At 34.6% G+C, this 21,833-nt stretch overlaps 1 protein-coding gene across 9 annotated transcripts in view; it reads left to right on the top strand.

Moving 5' to 3' along the window:
* Positions 1–21,833, top strand: part of Sox5 (SRY-box transcription factor 5) — a 960,532-nt gene that overhangs the window by 261,420 nt on the left and 677,279 nt on the right. For all 9 annotated transcript variants that reach the window (XM_048787312.1, XM_048787308.1, XM_048787306.1 and 6 more), the window contains one exon: positions 1,323–1,419. The gene's annotated coding sequence lies outside the window, so the exon portion shown is untranslated. The remainder of the gene's footprint in view (positions 1–1,322; positions 1,420–21,833) is intronic.

Raw genomic sequence — 21,833 nt, 5'->3', positions numbered from 1 at the left:
CTTTTTTTTATATATATATATATATATATTTAGTTGTAGGTGGACACAATACTTTTATTTTATTTTTATATGGTGATGAGGATTGGACCCTGTACCTGACACGTGCCAGGCAAATGCTCTACCACTGAACCACAGCCACAGCCCGTTTGACAGTTTTTTTAGTAAAAAATTTTAAATTAAAAATTGTGGATTTTTGAATTGGCTCACTTTTTAGACAGCCTCTATTTTACTTTAGCTGCATAATTATTGATGTTTGGTGTTTTTAATGATACATTTTCTCATTTTGGAATACTTTCCAATGGAATAGTTAGTAAACTAATGAAGTAATGTGAATTCTTCCTTGTGTTCATGCTGACTTTTGGAATTCTGTGCTTATTAACTAAAGTTCTGATTGAATAAAATCCCCCATATACCAGTCATGTTCCAGGAACATATAGTGTGATAGTAAAACTGTTCAAATACTATAAATCGTGTGATTGAAATGTAATAATCAGTGATGCTTTAAAAATGAACATTGAGGGCTGGGGATGTGGCTCAGGCGGTAGCACGCTCGCCTGGCATGCGTGCGGCCCGGGTTCGATCCTCAGCACCACATACAAACAAAGATGTTGTGTCTGCCGAAAACTAAAATTAATAAATAAATATTTAAAAAAAAAAAAAAATGAACATTGAAATATCTCTCAATTTTCCTTGAATTGAATTGACATTGGAGGAGGGACCAATCCAGAACCCACCACAGATGGGTTCCCTGTTTTCATGAGTCTGATTTTTGGGAATTTCAACTGATTGACAGGGGCCACTTTTATCCTGAGTTGGTAAATTGGTAACAAAGTCAGAATTGTATTTCTTCAAGACAGTGTAAGGCAGTATTTCTGAAGGTGAACTGAGCAATGGCATCATAGTGATCAATAGTTGGGGATGCATGGAGAAAGAGCTGAACAAGGACTGTGTAAAGTGTTCCTGTTGTCAAGGAAGGGACCTCAGAAGATACCTGAAGACTTCTCATAAATAATTCCAAGAAATAAGAATCTACCTTAGTATAGCCCATCCTGAAGTATCTGCAGGATATGTTCATTAAAATTAGACCAGAGGAACAAGTTCTGAGAAGATTAGCATATCTGTATATGATATAACATGTACATAAGCATTTTTACATTAATTCTGGCAAATTTATAATAGAAAGGTAAGGCCTTTTCTTTCATAAATCATAATTTTATTATGATGATATCTGTAAATCTATATTTATAGTTTGTATAATTTACATATATGAATATATATTTAATAAATGAAACACTGTTAATGGTCTACTTTTATTTTTTCAGCATTCTTCTTGCTGATGACACGATTCCTGTTTGAATCAGTTTACAAGATTCTGAAAGCTGAACAGGGATTTGTGGTACTGTACTGGGAAAGAAAAAGGTATGCTCAGAAAAAATATAATATGTACCTTTAAAAAGTGATTGCTGCATTTGCTACTTCACGAAAATGGAACTTTATATGCCTTGTCTTATTTTTACTTTATAAGTAAAAATGTATGAAACTTATGCATATAAAAATATACTACACAGTCTTTTATATTCAGTTGTCAACTGGCTTTATAATTATAATTTTGAGACTCATTATGTAGGTAATGTCTCTACACTGGAAAATGATAGCAACATTTCTTTTCTTTTCATTTTGTCAATGACACACACTTTTCTTGAAGTTGCCAAAGTTTCTTTTTTCCACTGAAAAATGTTTTACAAAACATTTGTTGCTCCTTTTTTTGTTATTGCTGCAAAGAAATATTTTGGGTCACAATGGGTTGGTCACACATTTTAGAAAAATTTTCATAGACTATTAAGTATTCCAGGGTATGTTTCCGTAAACACAAACAAAAGTGAAATTTTTCTGAGACCAAACAAATATTTGCCAATATGCTCGCGGAAAAGTTTCATGGGCATCTATGTGTGTGTGCACGTATGAAACGCTTGTTTGTCTTTTCCAAAACTTTATCCTTCTGGTAGCACGAACTGAAAGTCTGACCACAGACCTAGAGTTGAAAATCCTTTTAAAATCCTTTGGCTGACTCACAGTCATGTGGATAACAGCAAGAAAAGCTGGAAGTAAGGAGTTCTGCTGTTTGGAAGAGGATCATCTCTAGTGGAAATCTCCTTCTGTTCACAACTAAAAACAAATCATGAAAAAGAGATCTTCTTGCATAGTGACCTAGGACTTATTATTTTTTTTTTTTTAGTAGTTCAGATTTAGGTCTCTAGCACTTCAAGGTACATTTGTGAACATAAATAGTTAAATTTTTAAATAATGATTAAAATGTTTGGAAATCAGTCTCCATATATGTATAGAAAGTGAAATAATATATAAGAAAGATAGTTTTTAATAATGGACTTTTATGCTAGCAAAAGTGGAATAAATCACAAATGAATAACTACCATGTAAAAATTCCGTAGTTCTACAAGTAAAAACACTAGGATAAATACAGTTAAAAGACAAATGACAAATTGCCACTAATACTTCTGACAAATATGGCAGATATCAAATGTAAAGAGTTGTTACATAAGAAAGATACGAATATTTTAATTTAAAAGGTAACATGATAGCCAGGTGTAAGGGCACATGCCTATAATCCCAGTGACTCTGGAGGCTGCAATAGAAGGATCACAAGTTCAAGGCCAGCCTCAACAATTTAAAGAGGCCCTAAGCAATTTATTTAGATGACCCTGTCTTAAAAACAAAAAGAGCTGGGGATGTGGCTCAGTGGTACCTTGCCCCTGGGTTAAATCCCTGGTACCAACAAACAAATAAACAAAAAACAAAACAAAACAAAAACAAGATATAAGAACAAATAATTTATGAGAAATTAATTATTCAGTGCAAGAACAAATAAAAGAAATACAAAGTTATAACCAATTACTATCTTACTGGCAAAAAGTAGCTTGTAATTATAATACAATATTAAGAGCATGGGGCAATGGGTACTTTCAATAATACTGGGGACTCATTATATTTCCCAGAAGTGATTTGCCCATTGCTATTTGCCCATTGCTGAAATATTTCCAAAGCATCCTGTGAAACACTTCTACTCTTACTTTCGAAAACATTTGGGTGCAAGGAATCCAAAATAACCATGTGAAAATGAGAAACTTGAATTTCTCTTAAGTCAAGTCTACAAAGCTTTTTCACAGCTGAGCAAGTGTTTGCAGACTTCAGGGACCTTGGACCTTCATCTCTTACTGCTACTTTGATCATATGAGTTTTGCCTAGTGTGTTTTGGAATATGCAGAATTGATATTCCAGCAATAATGCCCATATTCCAAGAACAGGAAGGAACTTTTAGTAAGAAAAGAGCATGTGTCCTCCCAATAAGGACATCATTTGAAAGATGCCACACCCCTTTTAGTTCACTTCCATATTTTTTCCATCAGCTTTTTTGCTGCTGTGACTAAAAGACCTGACAAGAACAATGTTATAGGAGGAAAGTTTATTTGAGGGCTCACAGTTTCAGAGTTCTTAGTCCATATTTAACCAGCTTCATTTGTTGGGGCTCAAGGCAAGGCGGAATGTCACGGTGAAAGAATGTGGTGGAGGGAAGCTGCTAACATGATGATCTAGAAACAGAGAGAGCTCTTCTAAAAGGCACCCCCAGGGACCTACTCCCTCCAGTCACACCCTATCAGCCTGCAGATACCACTGTTAATACAGCAGAAGAACAAGAGAATGAATATTAGGGCCTAACTAGCTGTGTCTCACAATTTCACTTTGAAGAATCTAAGTTAATGAAATAATTTAAAAAGAAGACAAAATTAATATAAACATGTTCATTTTATGTGTTTATAGGGGAAAGAATTTGAGATTGACCAAACCATTCAGCAAGAGAGCAGTTATTAGATAAATCTGGGTATACATATAGAATATTATGCAGCAAATAAAATATTTTAAAAGAATTTTTAAAAACACACAAACTTATATATGATGTTACATTAAATGAAGCAAGTTAGAGTCTGCTGTAAGGTTACAGTGCATTTCTAGGTTTGTGAATATGTACATACACTTACATGAACATATATAAACATGTCAAAATTGACATAAAAGTTGAAAGTACATCAGTTAAAATTAGCTCAGGATCATGAAATCCTGAGAAATTTTAAATTTTCTCATGGGTTAAAATTTATTATTACAAATATTATTGAATAAAATATTAATACTTAGGAAATATGCAAGCAATGGGATCCCAGAATGATTACATAGTTGCTTCGTGCTTCTTTTTGTTAAGATACTATATTTGTGGGCTGGGGATGTGGCTCAAGCGGTAGCGTGCCCGCCTGGCATGTGGGCGGCCTGGGTTCGATCCTCAGCACCACATACAAAAACAAAGATGTTGTGTCTGCTGAAAACTAAAAAAAAAATAAATACTAAAAAAAATTCTCTCTCTCTCTCTCTCTCTCTCTCTTTACAAAAAAGATACTATATTTGTGTTTATTCAAGGAGAGATAAAGCAGTTGCTTAGTGCTTCTTTTGTTAAGATACTATTTTTGTGTTTATTTAAGGAGAGATGAAGCAGTCCAGTTCACATCCTCTCTTGAGGTCTAGTTGGAATGAGCTTTCCTTAGTAGAACTGTACAACCATGTAGAACTCTCCATGACGTTGCAGACTGGCAGGCTCTTTTGGGCTGTGTGTTGGTACAAGCACATAAAGATTTCTGGTGCATATATTTATTTCAAAGACAAAAAGCAAAACTTTACGGACACCTTGTCCTTGTGTATAAGTGAAAGAGGTTGAGTAGTGCAGTTATAGATTAAGAATATTTTCTTTCTTTTTTAGAAAGTGTCTTGTATTCTACTTAGAATATTACAAGAAAATTTATGCAAGGAAAAAAATAACAATTGGATAATAATCTATGAGAAATTCTTTGTAGAAATTAGATTGAGAGCATTTCCCCCTACTATGGAGCCTAAGCAGACTTTAAGACTATAAAGGAGATGCATGATATTTAGGAACATAGACATTGGAGACAGGCTATTTGGGTTTATCTGACTCTACCACTTGTACCCTTAGGTTCATTTCTTAACCAGTATACCTCAGATCCCTCATATATAAAAGGTAAATAGCAACAGAAAACAACAGAACTTGAAAATAATATATAGATACTGGTGCAATTTAAAGTCCACTAAGCAAAATAGACTTTAAAACCCAAACCATTACTGGAGGTAGTCACTTTATAAATGATTGAAGTTTCAATTCAGTAGGATGGTAGAAAAATTTAAAATTTAAAATGCCCATAATAGCATAACCTCAAAATATATTAAGGAAAAAATGACAGAACAGCAAAGATAAATTAAAAAATCAACAATTGCAGTGATATTAACTCACTTCTCCTAGTAGTTTAGATGATAACATGGACAGAAAGAAGATTTAAGTTGAAAGGGAAAGTTAAGAAACTTGACCTCATGAACATATGTGGAACTTTGCATAAAACTATAAAGCTGACATTTTTTACAAGCACATGTAAGACAATAACAAAAATCGGCCATATTCTAAATCAATGCATATTTTAATAAAGTAAGTCTCAATAGTATTTTTTCAAGGTTTCAAAATATTGCCACAATAAAATCGAGGTATAAATGAATAACATAACTAGAGGTAGAAATAACATTTCACAATTTAAAAGAATCAAAAAGGAAATTAGAAATATTTTAGACAAAACAATAATGAACATCCTATATATGTAGATAAATTGTAGAATGCCCATAAGAAGTTTCTACTAGGAAATTTATAACTATTAGAAAAATAAAGAATAAAAATTTGTAGGCCAAGAATTCATCTAAGAAGTAATATCCCACCACATAGAAATGATAAATATTAGAGGAGAAAGAAATGCTAACCACCCTTCTTTAATCATTATACATATATTACACATGTATGCATATAATGGATTACTGGCCTATAACTCACAAATATGTACAAATATTACATCAACGTTTAAAAAGTTATAAAAAGGAAAAGAAGTCATAGTACTAGAAAGAAGAAATTAAAGTAAGAACAAAATTATCAAAGTGGGAAGCTAGCATGGAACAGAGAAAACTAAGAAAATCAAAATTGATGGAAAAGATAAAGTTATCAAACCTTTGATTAGACTGTACAAGAAAGCAAATAACAAAAGGGCAAATTATCAGTATTAGGATGGAAAATGTCAGCATCATGCCAGATGTGTAGATATTAAAGAGTCAATAATAGTAATAACTTTATAATATGAAGATTTGAATGAATGAAAAAATTCCTAGAAAAATATAACTTGGCAAGATTAAATGAAAAATGAATAGAGAAACTGAATAATTTTATAACGACAGATACAATTTTATTTAGTAATCAAGAAATTTCAGATCCAGATAAAAAATAAGTCTAATTTTATATAAGTTATTTCACGAAACAGAAGAGGTAACAGTTCCCACTCATTTTATAAAGATCGTGTAATCTTGATGTCAAACCTGACAAGAACAGTATGAAAAAGGTCATTGACAGGCCATTTCTCTCAAGATTATAAATGGAAAATCCTCAACAAGGTATTGACAAACCCACTTCAGCCATATATAAAAAGAATCACTTATCATAACCAAATGGTCTATTCCAGAGTACTTGTTAACATAAAAATGTAATACAGACTAAAGGAATACACGATAATTTTGATAAATGCAGAAAAAGCATTTGATAAAATTGAATACATATATTTCTAGTACTTAAAAAATCCTTAGTAAACTGAAAACAAGGAGGAACTTCCTTACTGTGATATAAAATACCTCTAGCACAAAAAGTTTCTAAGAAACAGATGTTGAAAGCATTCCTTCTGTGATTAAAAACAAGAGAAGGCTGTTTGCTAGCACTCCTATTATTATTTTTTTCCTGGAAGTTGTAGCCACTGAGTAAAGCAAAATAAAGAAAGTTATTAGGATTAAAAAAGAAAAAATCAGCTATTATTATTGGCGAATGATATTAATTTCTTTGTATATGTATATACCTGGCAATATACAGAAATCAACTGTGTTTCTACATATCAGTGCCAAATTTTACCTAGTTTCCAATAATAAGAGACATGTAGGATCTCTATGAGGAATATGGTGAAACTTTATTAAGCAATATTTTCAAAGGTCAAAATAAATGATGAGATGTACCATGTTTATAGACGGAGAGAGCCAATCTTATAAAGATGTTCCTTACTTTCAAATTGACTTTTACATATAATGCTGATACAATCATAATGTCAATTGACTGTTTTATCTTGCTTGTTGTAGGAATTTTTATGTGTGTTTAAGCTTATGTGTGTAATGTAACAAGGTGATTCCAAAATGCAAAGACCCTAAATAGTCAGATATTCTTTAAAAAGTAGGAATGAGGGCTGGGCTGGTGGTAGTTCAGTGGTAGAGCATTTGTCCAGTATGTATAAGGCCCTAAATTGAATCCTCAGTATGAAAGAAAGAGGGAAGGGAAGGGAAGGAGAGGGGTGGGGAGAGGAGGGGGGGAAGGGAGAGGGGAGGGGAGGGGGAAGGGAGAGGGGAGGGGAGGGGAGGGGAGGGGGAAGGGAGAGGGGAGGGGAGGGGAGGGGGAATGAGTAAGAGGATTTTTTTTTCTACAGATATTATGCAGCTTTATTAATTCAGAATGTATGGTTTCACTGGAGGGATAGACATATAAACAAATGAAAAAAATGGAAATCCCACCAACAGGATCTTGCCAGTATAGAAACTTGTAATAATAGAGAAACTTCAAAGTACTAGAGAAATAAAAAACTTTTAAATACATGGGTATTGTGAAAATTGATTTTCTGTGTTTTTAAAACATGAAATTATATTTCTATCTCCCACATTAAAGAAGTCACTTTTACCCACGCCCCTCCCCACCCCCAGCTGTGATGGCACATTCTGTAGTCCACCTGCTCAGGAGACCAAGGCAAGAGGATGGCTTGAGCACAGGATTCCAGAGCCACCCCAGGCAACATAGTGAGATCCTCATCTCTTAAAAAAAGAACAATTTTAGTTGTTCAAAAACCTAAGAGTTGAGCTGGGAAGTGGCTCAAGCGGTAGCGCGCTCGCCTGGCATGCGCGGGGCGCTGGGTTCCATTCTCAGCACCACATAAAAATAAAATAAAGATGTTGTGTCCACTGAAAACTAAAAAAATAAATATTAAAAAAATTTCTCTCTCTCTCTCTCTCTCTCTCTCTCTCAAAACAAAACAAAACAAAAATCCTAAGAGTAAGAACCAAAACAATATATCTTTCATAATAGACTCTAAAAGTGTAACTACTCCTGGTTTCTACTCCCTTAGGCCATAAAATCATACATCCTACATTTGTTATGTTTGTTTTTCAGAAAGCATCATAAAAAGATTGAAAAAACAGGACGTGGAGTGGTGGGCTTAATTTGTAAAATGTCATCCACAAAGGTGATACCCAGAATACATTTTTTAAAACTACAAATCAGAGTTGGGCATGGTGGAACACGCCATGGTGGCTCAGGAGGCTGATGCAGGAGGATTCCAAGTTCAAAGAAGGCCTCAGCATCTTAGCAAGGCCTTATACAAGTTAGCCAGAATCTGTCTTAAAACAAAAAAATAAAAAGGGCTAGGGATGTGGCTCAGTGGTTAAGTGCCTCTGGGTTCACCCCAGGTACCAAAATAAATAAATACATGAGTAAAATAATTCTGTACTAACATAAATATTCACACTATTTAGTAGAAAAAAAAGGCGGGGGGAAAGAAATCCAAATAGTCTGTAAGTATAAATGTCCAACATATGAAAAAGTACTTAATTTCAGCAGTGGTCAGGAAAATACAAATAAAACTCTTAATGAGTTGGGACTACATGTGCTTCAGAGTGGAGACATCTGAACTGTCTAGCAGTGCAAGCACTGGCCAGAGCACAGACCACGGGAGCATTCCGCAGTGCTTGTTGCAATGTGAATTTTAGCAACCACTTTTGGATGTAGGGTCTAGTAAAGCTGAAATTCATAGTCCCTGCTCGTGTAATAGCAATTCTGATAAATTTCTTGGAGAAATAAGTGCATATATGGATCAGGAGACATGTACAAGAATGTACACTGGAGAAATAATTCGTGTTTGCCAAGAAGCTAGAAACATTTGCCGTCAACAAGAACGGAAAATTATAGAACAGCCAAACAATGAAATTTGATGTGATGAAAATAGAGGAATCTTAGTGCACCCATCCATATTTGCTGGAAAAATCAGGACACTCAGAATATAGACAGGATGATTCCAGAAAAACTAAATTATATTATTCAACGATCATTGTAGATAGTAAAATTATAAAGAAAATTAAAGAACTACTATAAAAACTGGGCAGTGCTGTTCTCTAGGAATGAGGATGGAAGTTGAGTGAGGCAGGTTGTGGAAGGGGGTATTTGGGTCAGGAGCTGTTTCTGATCCAAGGAAGAATGCCAGTAGTATCCTGTGGGATGGTTACATGGGTGTGGGCTTTATTACTTTTTCTTAAACTGCATCTATTCTGTACATATTTCATAATAAATATTAAAATAATATAGCAAATAATTATGATAAGTTTATATTTGTTTCTTTATTTCTTTAGTGGTATGCCGTATTTTCAGATGAGAGAATTGTGTTGCAAGTGTTGTAAATTAAACTGATGTAGCTTTCAAAATTGGGTAAAATAAGAGACTCTTAAAGAATTTTCCACATTGAAAATGAAGGATAATTAAGTAGTAAAATAGGTATTAATATTTTCCAAAGGTTCTTTTTCAAAGAAACATGATAAATGATACTATAGAATGCCATTAGACTGAGCACAAGAAAAATAATTTAAGAGTATAAAGTTATGAATATTTTATTTATATGTATTTTAAAATAGTTCTCTGTGTTAAATCAATAATGTTCACAAAAAGGCTTAGTAGGAAACCAGCTTATGGCCAGGCACAGCAGCGCACACCTGTAATCCCGGCAGCACAGGAGGCTGAGGCAGGAGGATCACAAGTTCAATGCCAGCTTCAGAAATTTAGTAAGACCCTAAGCAACTCAGTGAGACCCTGTCTCTAAATAAAATACAAAGAAAGGGCTGGGAATGTCGCTCAGTGGCAAAGTGTCCCTGGGTTCAATCCCTGGTAACACACACACACACACACACAAGAAAAAAAAAAAACCAAACCAAACAGAGAAACACACAAACAGCTTAGGTACTGCATTAACCAAAACAATACGACAAAAATAAGCAACTTCACGTAGTTATTGTAAATCCAAGATTTTGTGGAGGTAAATTGAGAAGAGTGGTTAGTTATACTACTGGTTGCAGCTATTTTTGTTTTGCTTATCTCCTTCTGAGTTAACATTCTTTCAAAATGTCACTGCATTTATAGTTATTTGCTTTAACCATTTAGCCAGTTAATAATTTGTGATCCTAAGTGGCTGTTATTTGTACATGGCTTTTGGTCACCTTTCTCTTTTACTTGCAAATAAGGGAGCTCTTTGCTTTAACTATTTATCAAATCCAATCAGTTTTTTTTTCCCTCAGTCACCCTAATCTAGAAAGTAAAATGCTTTATTGCCTGAAAAAGGAAAATAATCCCAATATACTGTAAATTGTCAAGTGAGTTCTGTATAATTAAAGATTATCCTGCAATATACAATTTTTAAGGCATTTATCCCGACAGGGTTCAATGGCCTTTGAGAATGAGCCACTTTGTTGACAAATCTATCATCTAAATTGTGTAACATTAATGAGAACTCTGAACAGCACACTCTTACATTTTAATGTGGGTGGCAGTTAAAAAAAAAAAAAAGCACCAAAACAAAATACTGAATATGATTGAAGTTGATTTTAAAAAGGTCTGCCACCTGTAGATAAAAATGTGCATTACTATGAACACATAATAATTAACAAGATTGAAAGACCATGGCCAAATCCAATGACCCTCTGAAATGAAAACCTTGGTTATTATTGGACAAAAAAAAAAAAAAATGAAAAGAATGAAAGAAAAAGGCATCAATTTTCAGTATAGACACAGGATTCTAATGCCATATACCTGTGCAAATAATTATCCTGTTCTTCATCCACATTTCTTTGGTAACATATGACAGAATTGATATCAAAAGTATAGTCTTTGCATTTGAATCCTTCATTTCTTAAGTAATAACTCATTATGTGATCATACATTTTCTGAATGGAATAAAATTTCTATTCTGTTTCTATAGCTCATTCTCTTTTTGAGAGAATCATTGCAGATCATTTCTTGTGCACTTGTCTTGAAGAAGACTGCTTTTTGACATATACTCAAGCTTAGTTTTCTCAAGTTAATGAAATATCATCTGTAAAACACCATTAAAAGCATTCTAAAAGAATTTAAATCTAATGGTACTCTACCCTTACAATTTTTTCTCAACAAAAATTATTTATTTAAATGCCTGATTGTACCTGATTGTCTTCATACTTAAAATATTTAATATACATTTGAATAAGTTAGCATATAATTATTAGCCTTATTTTCTGGGTGTTTTTGTGTATGCACACATAATTCACTGGCAGAATCTTATTAGCACAATTTGAATCACAGAGTTCATTTCAAAATGTACATCAACTTAAATAATGTAATGCAGTTATCGCAGAGATGCTCCACTGTACTGATCTTGGAACAGCTATTGTTATTGAGGAGCCAATACTCATCCACTTTAAGCAACCCAAAGACACTACGTTGCCTGGCAGAAAAGAATGGTTTATGTAAAATTCTTTGGGTATGGCTTCCAACTTCTTCAGGATAAACAGTACTGATAAACTCGGTGTAGTGCCACATGCCTGCAATTCCAGCTACTCAGGAGGCTAAGGCAGGAGGATCACAAGACTGAGGCCAACATGGGCAATTCAGCCAGACTCTTTCTCAAAATAAAATGGGCTGGAGAGGCAGCTCAGTGGTAGAGCATGTGTGAGGCTCTGGGTTCAATATGCAGTAGGGTGGGGAAAAGTTGTAGAAAAATTATCTTAATGCTTTTTAAAAGTCAGATGACAAAATGAGTCTTAGTAATTTAATAACAACTGGTTAGGCATTGTTTTCCTGTTGAGCAATTATTTATAATTAAGATTTTTCCTTCAAATAAAATGACACCTGGATTTCCCCGCCCCCCTCCACCACTGGGAAATGAACCCAGAGGCTGTCTACTATTAATTCACACCCCAGCCCTGTTCTTATTTGGTTTTGAGGCAGAGTCTCAATAAGTTGCTGAGGCAAGCCTCAAACTTGAGATCCTCCTGCCTCAGACTCCTGAGTTGCTGGGGTTACAGCAATCCATGAAATATTGACTAGAATTCTTTAAGACAATGTATGTGAGCAAACAATTGCTTATTTTTGTGTCTTTCTTTAGAATAGAAAGCAATAAGGAAGCAATTCTAACAATAATAATTTAAACAAAAAACTTCAAACCCAACCTGTCTCAATAGTCATTTTTGCAAAGTTGGAATGTAGAAAACTAGATTATACACCTCAGTGGAAGAAGTTTTGCCCAGAGTTGTTCTATTAAAAATGCATTTTTTTTTGTAAGTAAGTAAAGTTGAACTGCTGAGATTTATTATGAAATGTATTTAATAAATATTTCCTAATTTTTGAGCAACTATGAACCACAATAGTTTTCATCTTAAATAATGCCCTTATCTATACATCTTTTAATTTATAAAAAAGAGATATATTTTGTAAGTCATTTGTATTTTATAATATGATAATCCATAACATAGTATAAACATGATGTTTGATCTCTACTTAGGAATTCCCCTCTTAACATGGTAGTTTTTTTTTTTATACAAGTATCTTTTCAGGCATTTCAATCTATAAAAAGAATGCTTTAAAGATAATTTTGTAAGTATTTAAAAAAATTCCTGTCATCATTGATACAAATTCTAGTTGGATTAAATATTTAAATTCTTAACAGAAAAAAAAAAAAACCCAAGAGATAGATAGTGTCAATGAACACAAGTGGGGGTGTAGATAAGATGTTCTTTTAAAGAATTGCACCAACGGTATTATTCACAAAATAAAAATTTTGATACATTTGATGACATGAAATGTAAAAATCTTCTTCCTTTCTTTCCTCCTTCCCCCCAGCCCAGTACTGGAGGTTGAACCTGGGGCTACTCTACAGCTAAGCTACATCCCCAGTCCTTTATTCATTTTTTGTTTGTTTGTTTTTTGAGAAAGAATTTGACAATTTGTAGAGACTGGCCTCTATCTTGCAATCCTCATTCCTCAGCCTCCCAAATAGCTGGGAATCCAGGTGTGGATATGTAGTCTAGCACTTCTTTGTATCTTAAATGAAAAGAGTAACAGATAAATGAGGAACTGAGAAATATATTCACAGGATATGAGGTGAAGGCTATAAATTACTAAGTTTTTTTAAAACTGCTCAACTAATGGCAATTTTGTATGCTCAACATGGGCAATTAAATGGTGTACAAAGTAATAGAAAAGCAGAGAATAATATAAATGTTTAGTTAATAAGAGGAGGAAATCAAATGGGGAATAAACATAAAGTGTTTGATTTTATAAGTTATCAAGTAATGCAGATCAAGCATGAGATCATAGTTCATTTAGCAAATTGGCAAAGATTGAAAATGCTACAATAAATGATGCTGAAATGATTGCAGTGAGATGAGTCCTCTCCCTGCAGCTAGGAGGGTCAATGGTTTCACTGCGCCAGGGTCATTTTACAAAGTACTCAGTTTACATAGTACACAGAGTCTGCTAGTGTTGATGCTTGTGCTTTTAGAAATCTGCATAATATGTGTGAAATAAATGTATGTGTATGTATATTTATGTAGCATATAAATCTTCATTAACATTTAGCAAATATTTTAAAAACATGTATCAAATTCCAACATTTAACTTTTCTAACTATTATATAATATGTTAAGTCCAATATTAAACAAATGTTAAATTCAGTATTGAATAATTATTTGCTAAATATTAATATATGCTTATACTATATTTCACTTATTTATGCAGCTATAAGGAAGTAATATTTAAAAGGTTCACTTAAAATAATATTATGGGATGGAGACGTGGCTCAAGTGGTAGTGCGCTTGCCTGGCATGCGCGGGTGCTGGGTTTGATCCTCAGCACCACATAAAAATAAAATAAAAGATGATGTGTCCACTGAAAACTAAAAAATAAATATTAAAAAATTCTCTCTCTCTCTTTTTAAAAAGAATAATATTATAATGGTGCAGGAAATTAGTACCTGGATTATAGTAAAAATTCAAGAAGTATTTGTTGCATGAGTGTGCATTTATGCGTGCACACACAGACATACACACCTATGGGTATATATCATACATATAGCAAAAATCCTGAAAGAGTACATAGAAAATGCTTAAAGGCTTTACCTAGATTGGGAGTATGACTGTCTTTTAAATTCCTCTTCTTTTTCTTTCTTTTTTTTTTTTTTTTTTTTTTTTACTTTTAAACCTTATCTGTACTGGTATTAGAATTTATAGGCCAATAATTATGCCATAGGAATAAGAAAAAATTTTCAATAGCAAACACGTTTTAAAAAAAATCATGTTTAGCAATTTTAGAAAGGAGTAGTAGTGCTTAGAAACTCAAAGGAACACAATGTGTTGATTGGCTTTTATAAAAAACAAATATTAAGATGGCTAATGCTGTGGCCAAGAATAGTAAGGTAAACTAGTCTTTTGAGTTGGATGAGCTTAAAAAAAATTTAACCTTTTATAAACTTATTTTATTATCTTTATTTACTTCTTTATGGAAACCTTTTATTTTAAGAATACTGTTACTTATAAACAAAAAACTCTCATGTGAGAATACCTAAATTACATTTAAAATAAGGCCTCAAGAGTATTTGTGAGGCAGAAATAATCCAGCTACTATTTCTGGTGTAAAAAGTTTTTGGAATGACATCATTTGCCCAGAAGCTCTTTTCCAACCCAGTAACTCTTGGAATTAGGACCTGCAACTTCAAGAGGGTTAGGGAAGCACAACTAGTAGAAAGTAGGACTGCACAGGAAAGTGACCAGAGCTGAAATCTGACTTAAGCCTTCTTTGGGGGAAGTTGTAGTTTGAAAAGGGAGTTCTGTGAAAGTAGAGATGCTGCACAAATATTGCTGTGCAGGTTTGTCTAGTTAAACATGGATACTGGCCCAGCGCGGTAACACTCGCCTACCTTCCCAGTGGCCCAGGAGACTGAGGCAGGAGGAACGCAAGTTCAAAGCCAGTCTCAGCAAAAAGTGAGGCACTGAGCAACTCTCTAAATAAAATACAAAATAGGGATGGGGATGTGGCTCAGTGGTCAAGTGCCCCTGGGTTCTATCCCCAGTATTCCCCACCTCCACACACAAAAAATATGGATGTTGAAGGCACAGTGACCTCTAGGTACTCATTAACTGAGTCCTTATTCTGCTTTCTCAGTTTTAACCACATGTTTTGATTCTCCTTGGATGGAATACCTGAAGTGTACAAAAGCAAAGTTTAACACATTCTGTATTGAACATCTTCCTTTTGGTGATGTCTTTATGAGATGTTTTGGAAACAGTGCATGATGCGCTCCTGGTCTATGAATGGCATCCCGTTATGGACCCTACCATCTCCCATCCACTCCAGTGTTTTATCAGAAGTTGTTTTAAGAGTTGGATGGAAAAGAAAGAGGCAGGGACATTCCTGTGCAGCAGAGGCATGCCATTAGTGTGCCAGGCATGATGCTAGTTGTTTCAGTGATCACAACAATATGTAAAATGGGATCCTTAGCCTAAAAAATGTTACAAAGTCCTGAGGTATAGGTGGAGGTGAGGTGGTGAAAATTGGTAAGTCCCCCCAGTTAAAGGTAGAAAGCAAAGGTCAGCAGCTCACTTGTGATACTCAACATGCTGAGGTTATCCTTGTTAGCCATCTCATTTATCTCAACATGGAGTCCATTTGCCACTAGCTTAATCTCAGGAATTTGCTTTAATGTTTGGTCTTTCTGGGTATCCTGAACTCCACTCTCTCAGTGATAATAATCTTGAATTTATTACCCCACAACATGCAGAAGAACCTCAAAAGTGACAAACAATATTTAGGGATGAGGTTTGGAGGGATATGTAGTTCCTTTGATGTGTTCTGAGATCTATTAATAAACTTAATCAGAGATGCAAAAAGATATGTCCCCACATGTCTTCTAATGACCCCAAATACAGGGTTTTAAGACCTCTGCTTTAGTGTGGTATAATCTTTCCCTTAATTGAGGGCTGTTGTAAGAAGAGTCTCATAAAATTCATTATGCCTGCTATGATCTGTGTGGCAAAAATGTTTCACTGCAACCTACAGTATGTACCCTAGAGGACTACTTGGAAGAAATTCCTGACTCCTCTTACCAGTTATGTTATCCCTGGGAAGTTGCTCTATTTTTTATCTAAGCATGCCTCTAAGTTATATAACTAATCACTATCCTGTTTGCTATTCATTATTAAAATTCTTAGTGACAAACTGAAAGTCTGTATAACTGAAGCTAAAACATTTATGGAATCTATTTGGCATCCTACCACCACTCCCCTTGTTTTTATTTTCAATTGATGGTTTCTACAATATTTCATGTATCAGAAGGGAAGATTTTTTTCATGTATCAGAAGGGAGATGGAGGAGACAAAGGCTGTGGAGAAGTGGAAATCCAAAAAACTTTGAGAACGGTATTTGCATTGGGCTTTGAATTTTGGAAACTAGAAAACTGAGACAGCAGGAATGAAGGTAAAGAGACTGAAGAAACTGTGTCATTCAATTTGACTCAGATATGATAGCGCAGTAGTGACCCATAAGTCTGCAAATTTCAGGTCATCAAATTCAACCTGAAGAGTTTATGCATAATCTTCTCTAATTTGATAAATACTAAGATGTCATTGATTTTCTTTTTTTCCCATAGGGGAAGTGTCAATATTGAGCATATACTGTGTCTACAGCCACAGTGATTTCTATGATATGTGGTGTGGTGTGGGTTTGGAGGTGGGGGAGGGGTGGGAATGGGAGTGGGTTCTGGTATTCAAGAAACCAAAAATAAAATATAATGTAAGCTTCCCAATAGAAATTGTAAATGCTTTAAATGAGAGTATTTATAGCAATGGTAAATCCAAGTCATACAAATTCAGTTGAATGATTCTTCACTACAGAGTCCTTAATGGCTCATGTACTTAAAAATTGTTCAGGCTGAGTCCTTCAGCTAACTTTTCTGCTGAAAATTTCAATTCCATCAATTGAAACACTGCAAAGGTGAACACTGAAAGTATGAAAAGGGTTTTAAAATGTTCTCTTGCTTTAGACATATAGCAGCTATTTTTGTAAAAATTTAGTGTTTTCTATTCTTTCACATTCTACATTTTAAATCAATGACAAAGGTATAATTAACATGATATTGAACACTTATATGCATTTTATAAGCAATTTATGTGCATCAATTTATTCAGCCCTCAAAACAAACCTACAGTGTAAGTATTGTTGTTGTCTTCATTTTGCAGTAGGGCAAATTGAGTCATATGACAATTAAAATGACTTGTTCATGCTTAATCAAGTGGAATGAAATGACACAGGGAGCATTTGAATCTAGACCATTTTTGTCTCCAGAGACTGAAAATTATCAATTTCTTATTAACTTGCAAGATTTTTTTTTAAGGTACCTGGGAATGAACTCAGGGGCACTTGACCACTGAGCCACATCCCCAGCCCTATTTTGTTTTTATTTAGAGACAGGGTCTCACTGAGTTGCTTAGTGCCTCATTTTTGCTGAGACTGGCATTGAACTTGCAATCCTCCTGCCTTGGCATCCTAAGCTGCTGGGGTTACAGGTATGTGCCACTGAGCCTGGCAACGTTACTCTTAATCAGTTAGAAGTCTAGCACTTTAGAATAAGAAAATTGTTACGAGGCAAATGATCCAACTTCTCATTCCTTGCACAAAGCTAGGTCACAATGTGATAGATTTCCACTCCTTGTTATAAACAAAATAATTAACCACTTAAAGAAGTCTGTTCTACTTCAGAGCAGCTCTGTTAGACAAGTTTACCATCCTAAGTAATCTCTCTTCCCCTCTACCATAATTTTTATAACTACTAGACATATATTAAAATGTACTGGTTAGCAATACTTATATTGTAATTATAACTATAGCTAACATTTATGGAGCACTCATTATGTCCTGAACACTTTTGTAAATGTTTTTTTTTTTTTGAGAGAGAGAGAGAGAGAGAGATAGAGAGAGAGAGAGAGAGAGAATTTTTTTTTAATATTTATTTTTCAGTTTTCAGCGGACACAACATCTTGGTTTGTATGTGGTGCTGAGGATCGAACCCGGGCTGCACGCATGCCAGGCGAGCGCGCTACAGCTAGAGCCACATCCCCAGCCCTTTTGTAAATGTTTTTTATGATTAATTCTGTTAACCACCATAATAATCCTATGATATGGATGCTGAATTAGAACAAGGTCATATAATTTACCCAAGGTCGGACAGTACTAAAAATGAGGCTCTAGTCCCCATATAACTTAGTACCATACTCTGTCTCCTGATTCGTCCTTCCTCCATCATGTTCCTCCTCAGTCAACCCCATCTCTCCACCTCCAATCAATGAAAAAAGTTCTTCATCCTGCCCTCTGGAGTAGGCTCTTTTGTTTTGTTTTGTTTTGTTTCCCCTCTGATTCAGGGCATATCTATTCCTTTCTTCCCCTTCCCCTCATACCACCTGTACCCACTCCTGGTCACACAAATTACCCCTCTGTCAATCAGGCAAGCCTTTTTAACTTGTCTTTCCCACAAGTGTGTGCTATTTCTACATGTCTGTCTTTGGGCCTATAATTCTATCTAAAATTATTATTTTTTACCCTCATCAAAACTTTTAATCTTTAAAATAAAATGCCAAATTTCTTTAAGAAGAAAGAAAAAACACAAGGGCTTGGGTTGTGGCTCCGTGGTAGAGTAAGTAATTACCTAGTATGTGTGAGGCACTGGGTTGGATCCTCAGCATCACATAAAAATAAATAAATAAAATAAAGGTCTTGTACCCATCTACAACTAAAAGAATCAAAAAAAAAAAAAAAAAAAAAGAACAAACACAATATTCCCTTGCTAAGATTTTATTTAATTTTATGGAAGTATGGAATCTAAGTTGTGCAAGATGACACTAGAGAGGACTTAGACTGGTCAACTTATACCTCCTGAAGAAAAAAATTAAAAATTCTCTCACACAAATCTTTAAAGACTGTCACCAAACTTCAGTATTTTCAGTGGTGGATATTTATTATTTAGTGAGCCAGCCTGACTCATTGTTGGGCACATTGAACTCTTAACAAATTTGTTTTTTCAACAAGTCAAAATTTTCCTACCTGTAACTGCTTGTCATTGATCTTAGCTGTTTCATTTAATCCATTTCATTAATTGTATTCCATTTAGCACTTTGTAGTATGTTAATTGTCTGGTTTTTAAAATTCTGTCCTCAGTTCATCTAAAAATGCCTTTTATTTAAGAGTCATAATTTATACTTTTATGTTTTCCTCAGTGTTTTACATACTTAGAACAGACTGGGTATGAGGTAAATTCTCAATAAACTAGTTACGTTAATAGCTCAGAGTGTATGTATGTAGGGTGTGTGTGTGTGGGGGGGGTTCATCTTAACCAACTATTTAAATGCTGCAATAACAGTACCAAAGGAGAGCTTGAATAACCCACCACATTTGCAAAGCGCCTATTTTCTCTCGCACCCTTTATCTCATACATACAGGTTTCATATTGAATATATCAAATGCCAAGTTCCTAAGATGTCCAGCACTTTTTAAATATCGTACTTTTATGATAAGCACTTCAGAAACATTTACCTATTTCCTTCAAGAAACGCCAGTGAAAATCTAGTTCTGTGACCTATTGAATGTAAGCCTCCATAGCAGTAGTTTGGCTCCTGGAGAGATGTTCTAGAAGAGTAGTTAAGAGTGGGACCTTTGGGCTCAGCAGTCCTTGACTTTCATTCTCTAGCTGTGCCATCTTGGACAACATCTGTAACAACTTTTTGCTCAGTTTTCCCATCTCTGAAATTGAGGTAATAGTACCTATTTCGTAGCGATTTAAGCATTAAATGAATTAATGTATATGAAAGTACATAGAACACATATCTAGGTTTCAGTAAATGTTGTTATTGCAAAAAAGTACTCACTTAGTATCTGAAAATACCTTGTAGCTAAGATAGTATAGGAAATAGCTCTAATAATTCCCAGTAAACAGATTTTCTTGAGTTTATTTTTCACAACTCTACACACATTAATTTTCTTTAAGAGAATTTTTTTAATGATTTTTCTTTTTGATCCAATACCCTGATCAAGAAGCTTTACTATATCAGTTGTTTAACAAATAAAAGATCATTCTTATATTACTAACATTGTTACTATTAAAAATGGGTAAGGGATGGAGCTTGTAGCTTGTGGTGGAGGCTTGCCTAGCACGTGTGAGGCACTGAGTTTTATCCTTAGCACCACATAAAAATAAATAAAGTCAACTCTGTCCATCTACAAGTACAAAAAAAAAAAAAAAGTGTAAGTGGGCCTTGACCTACTTCTAATTGCTAAGGAGTGTAAAATTACAAATAAATTTAACACCATCAAGGGAATTTGGTCTCATAAGCCAATAGTGATAACATAATATGACATCTCATGGTTTTAAAGTGCTTTCTTATGCATCATGCCATTTTAAATTGTAACATAGTACTTCTCATTTAGAGTTACTACTCAAAATAAACCTTAGAGCCCATTTTTTCTTTTATCAAGTGAGACTAGCTACAGTCAGAGAACATTAGAAGCTCTGGGACTATGCCAAACATAACTTAGTTCTCAGAATATAGGGGGTTTAAAATAAAGTAAAATAATGTACTCTGAGCCACCAGTTTACAATTAAAAGCACTATTACCTGGCTCCTTCTGTAGAAGGCTGAAAGGAAGATTTCAAGTAAAAACTGGAGCTTCAACTCCACTGTTTTAGAGATTTTATACTTCAGAGAAATAAAAAGTCACCTGAAAAAAATCTTTGTGGGTAACAAACACATACATACATATATATATTACTTGTAAATGTATATAATTAACATAGGAAAATATTTTTTAAAAACTTGGCTCCTCCAAAATACAAAGCAAAAGATCAAATGAAAAAAACGATTAAAAATTCAGTGATACTAATTAGGAAATTTTGTTTTTCCTAAGGCCTTTCTCCGACTCTGACTTTTCAATCAACTTAAATACCCCTTGTCTGCAGGAAAGAAACATTGAAAATATGGTTCCATTTAGAAGGTTTCTGGCCATGACTTTATGTCCCCACAAAGGAAAGCAGGCCACCCAAACCCCTGAAAGCCCTTTCCCTTCTATTCACACTTCCAAAGGGTTAACTTGGGAGTGCTCCATTGTGTTCCTGATGGTTTTTTCCACAGAAAGCCCAGTGGGCTCTTTCAAGGGATGCTAAACAATGAGCTCAGTGAGGCTGTTCTGTCTAATTACTCAAAGACAGGGATGCTAAAGAGGAATTAATGACAGTTGACAAGTGCAATTAATAATTATAGCAAAGCCGGGAGTCATGCAGCAGGCAGATGACAATAATGGGGTAACTGTACATGGCAGCTTTCATAGGTTGTGTTGTGAGTGTGTGTTTAAAGTGAGAGGCTTTGTGCAAGATGGGCCACACTTCAGGCTGCCAGGGTAGAAACTATAATTCAGCAACTCTAATGGATAGAGTCCCTCCCCCTCCCCCCCATACACCTCTCCTCTCTCTCTACCCCACTTTTCCTTTTCTGCTTCTTTCTCCTTCTCCTCTCCCCGCCCCCCCCCCCCCC

This window comes from Marmota marmota, unplaced genomic scaffold, assembly GCF_001458135.2.
Source record: "Marmota marmota marmota unplaced genomic scaffold, marMar, whole genome shotgun sequence".
Taxonomy (NCBI): domain Eukaryota; kingdom Metazoa; phylum Chordata; class Mammalia; order Rodentia; family Sciuridae; genus Marmota; species Marmota marmota.
This window is presented reverse-complemented; position numbering and strand designations above follow the sequence as displayed.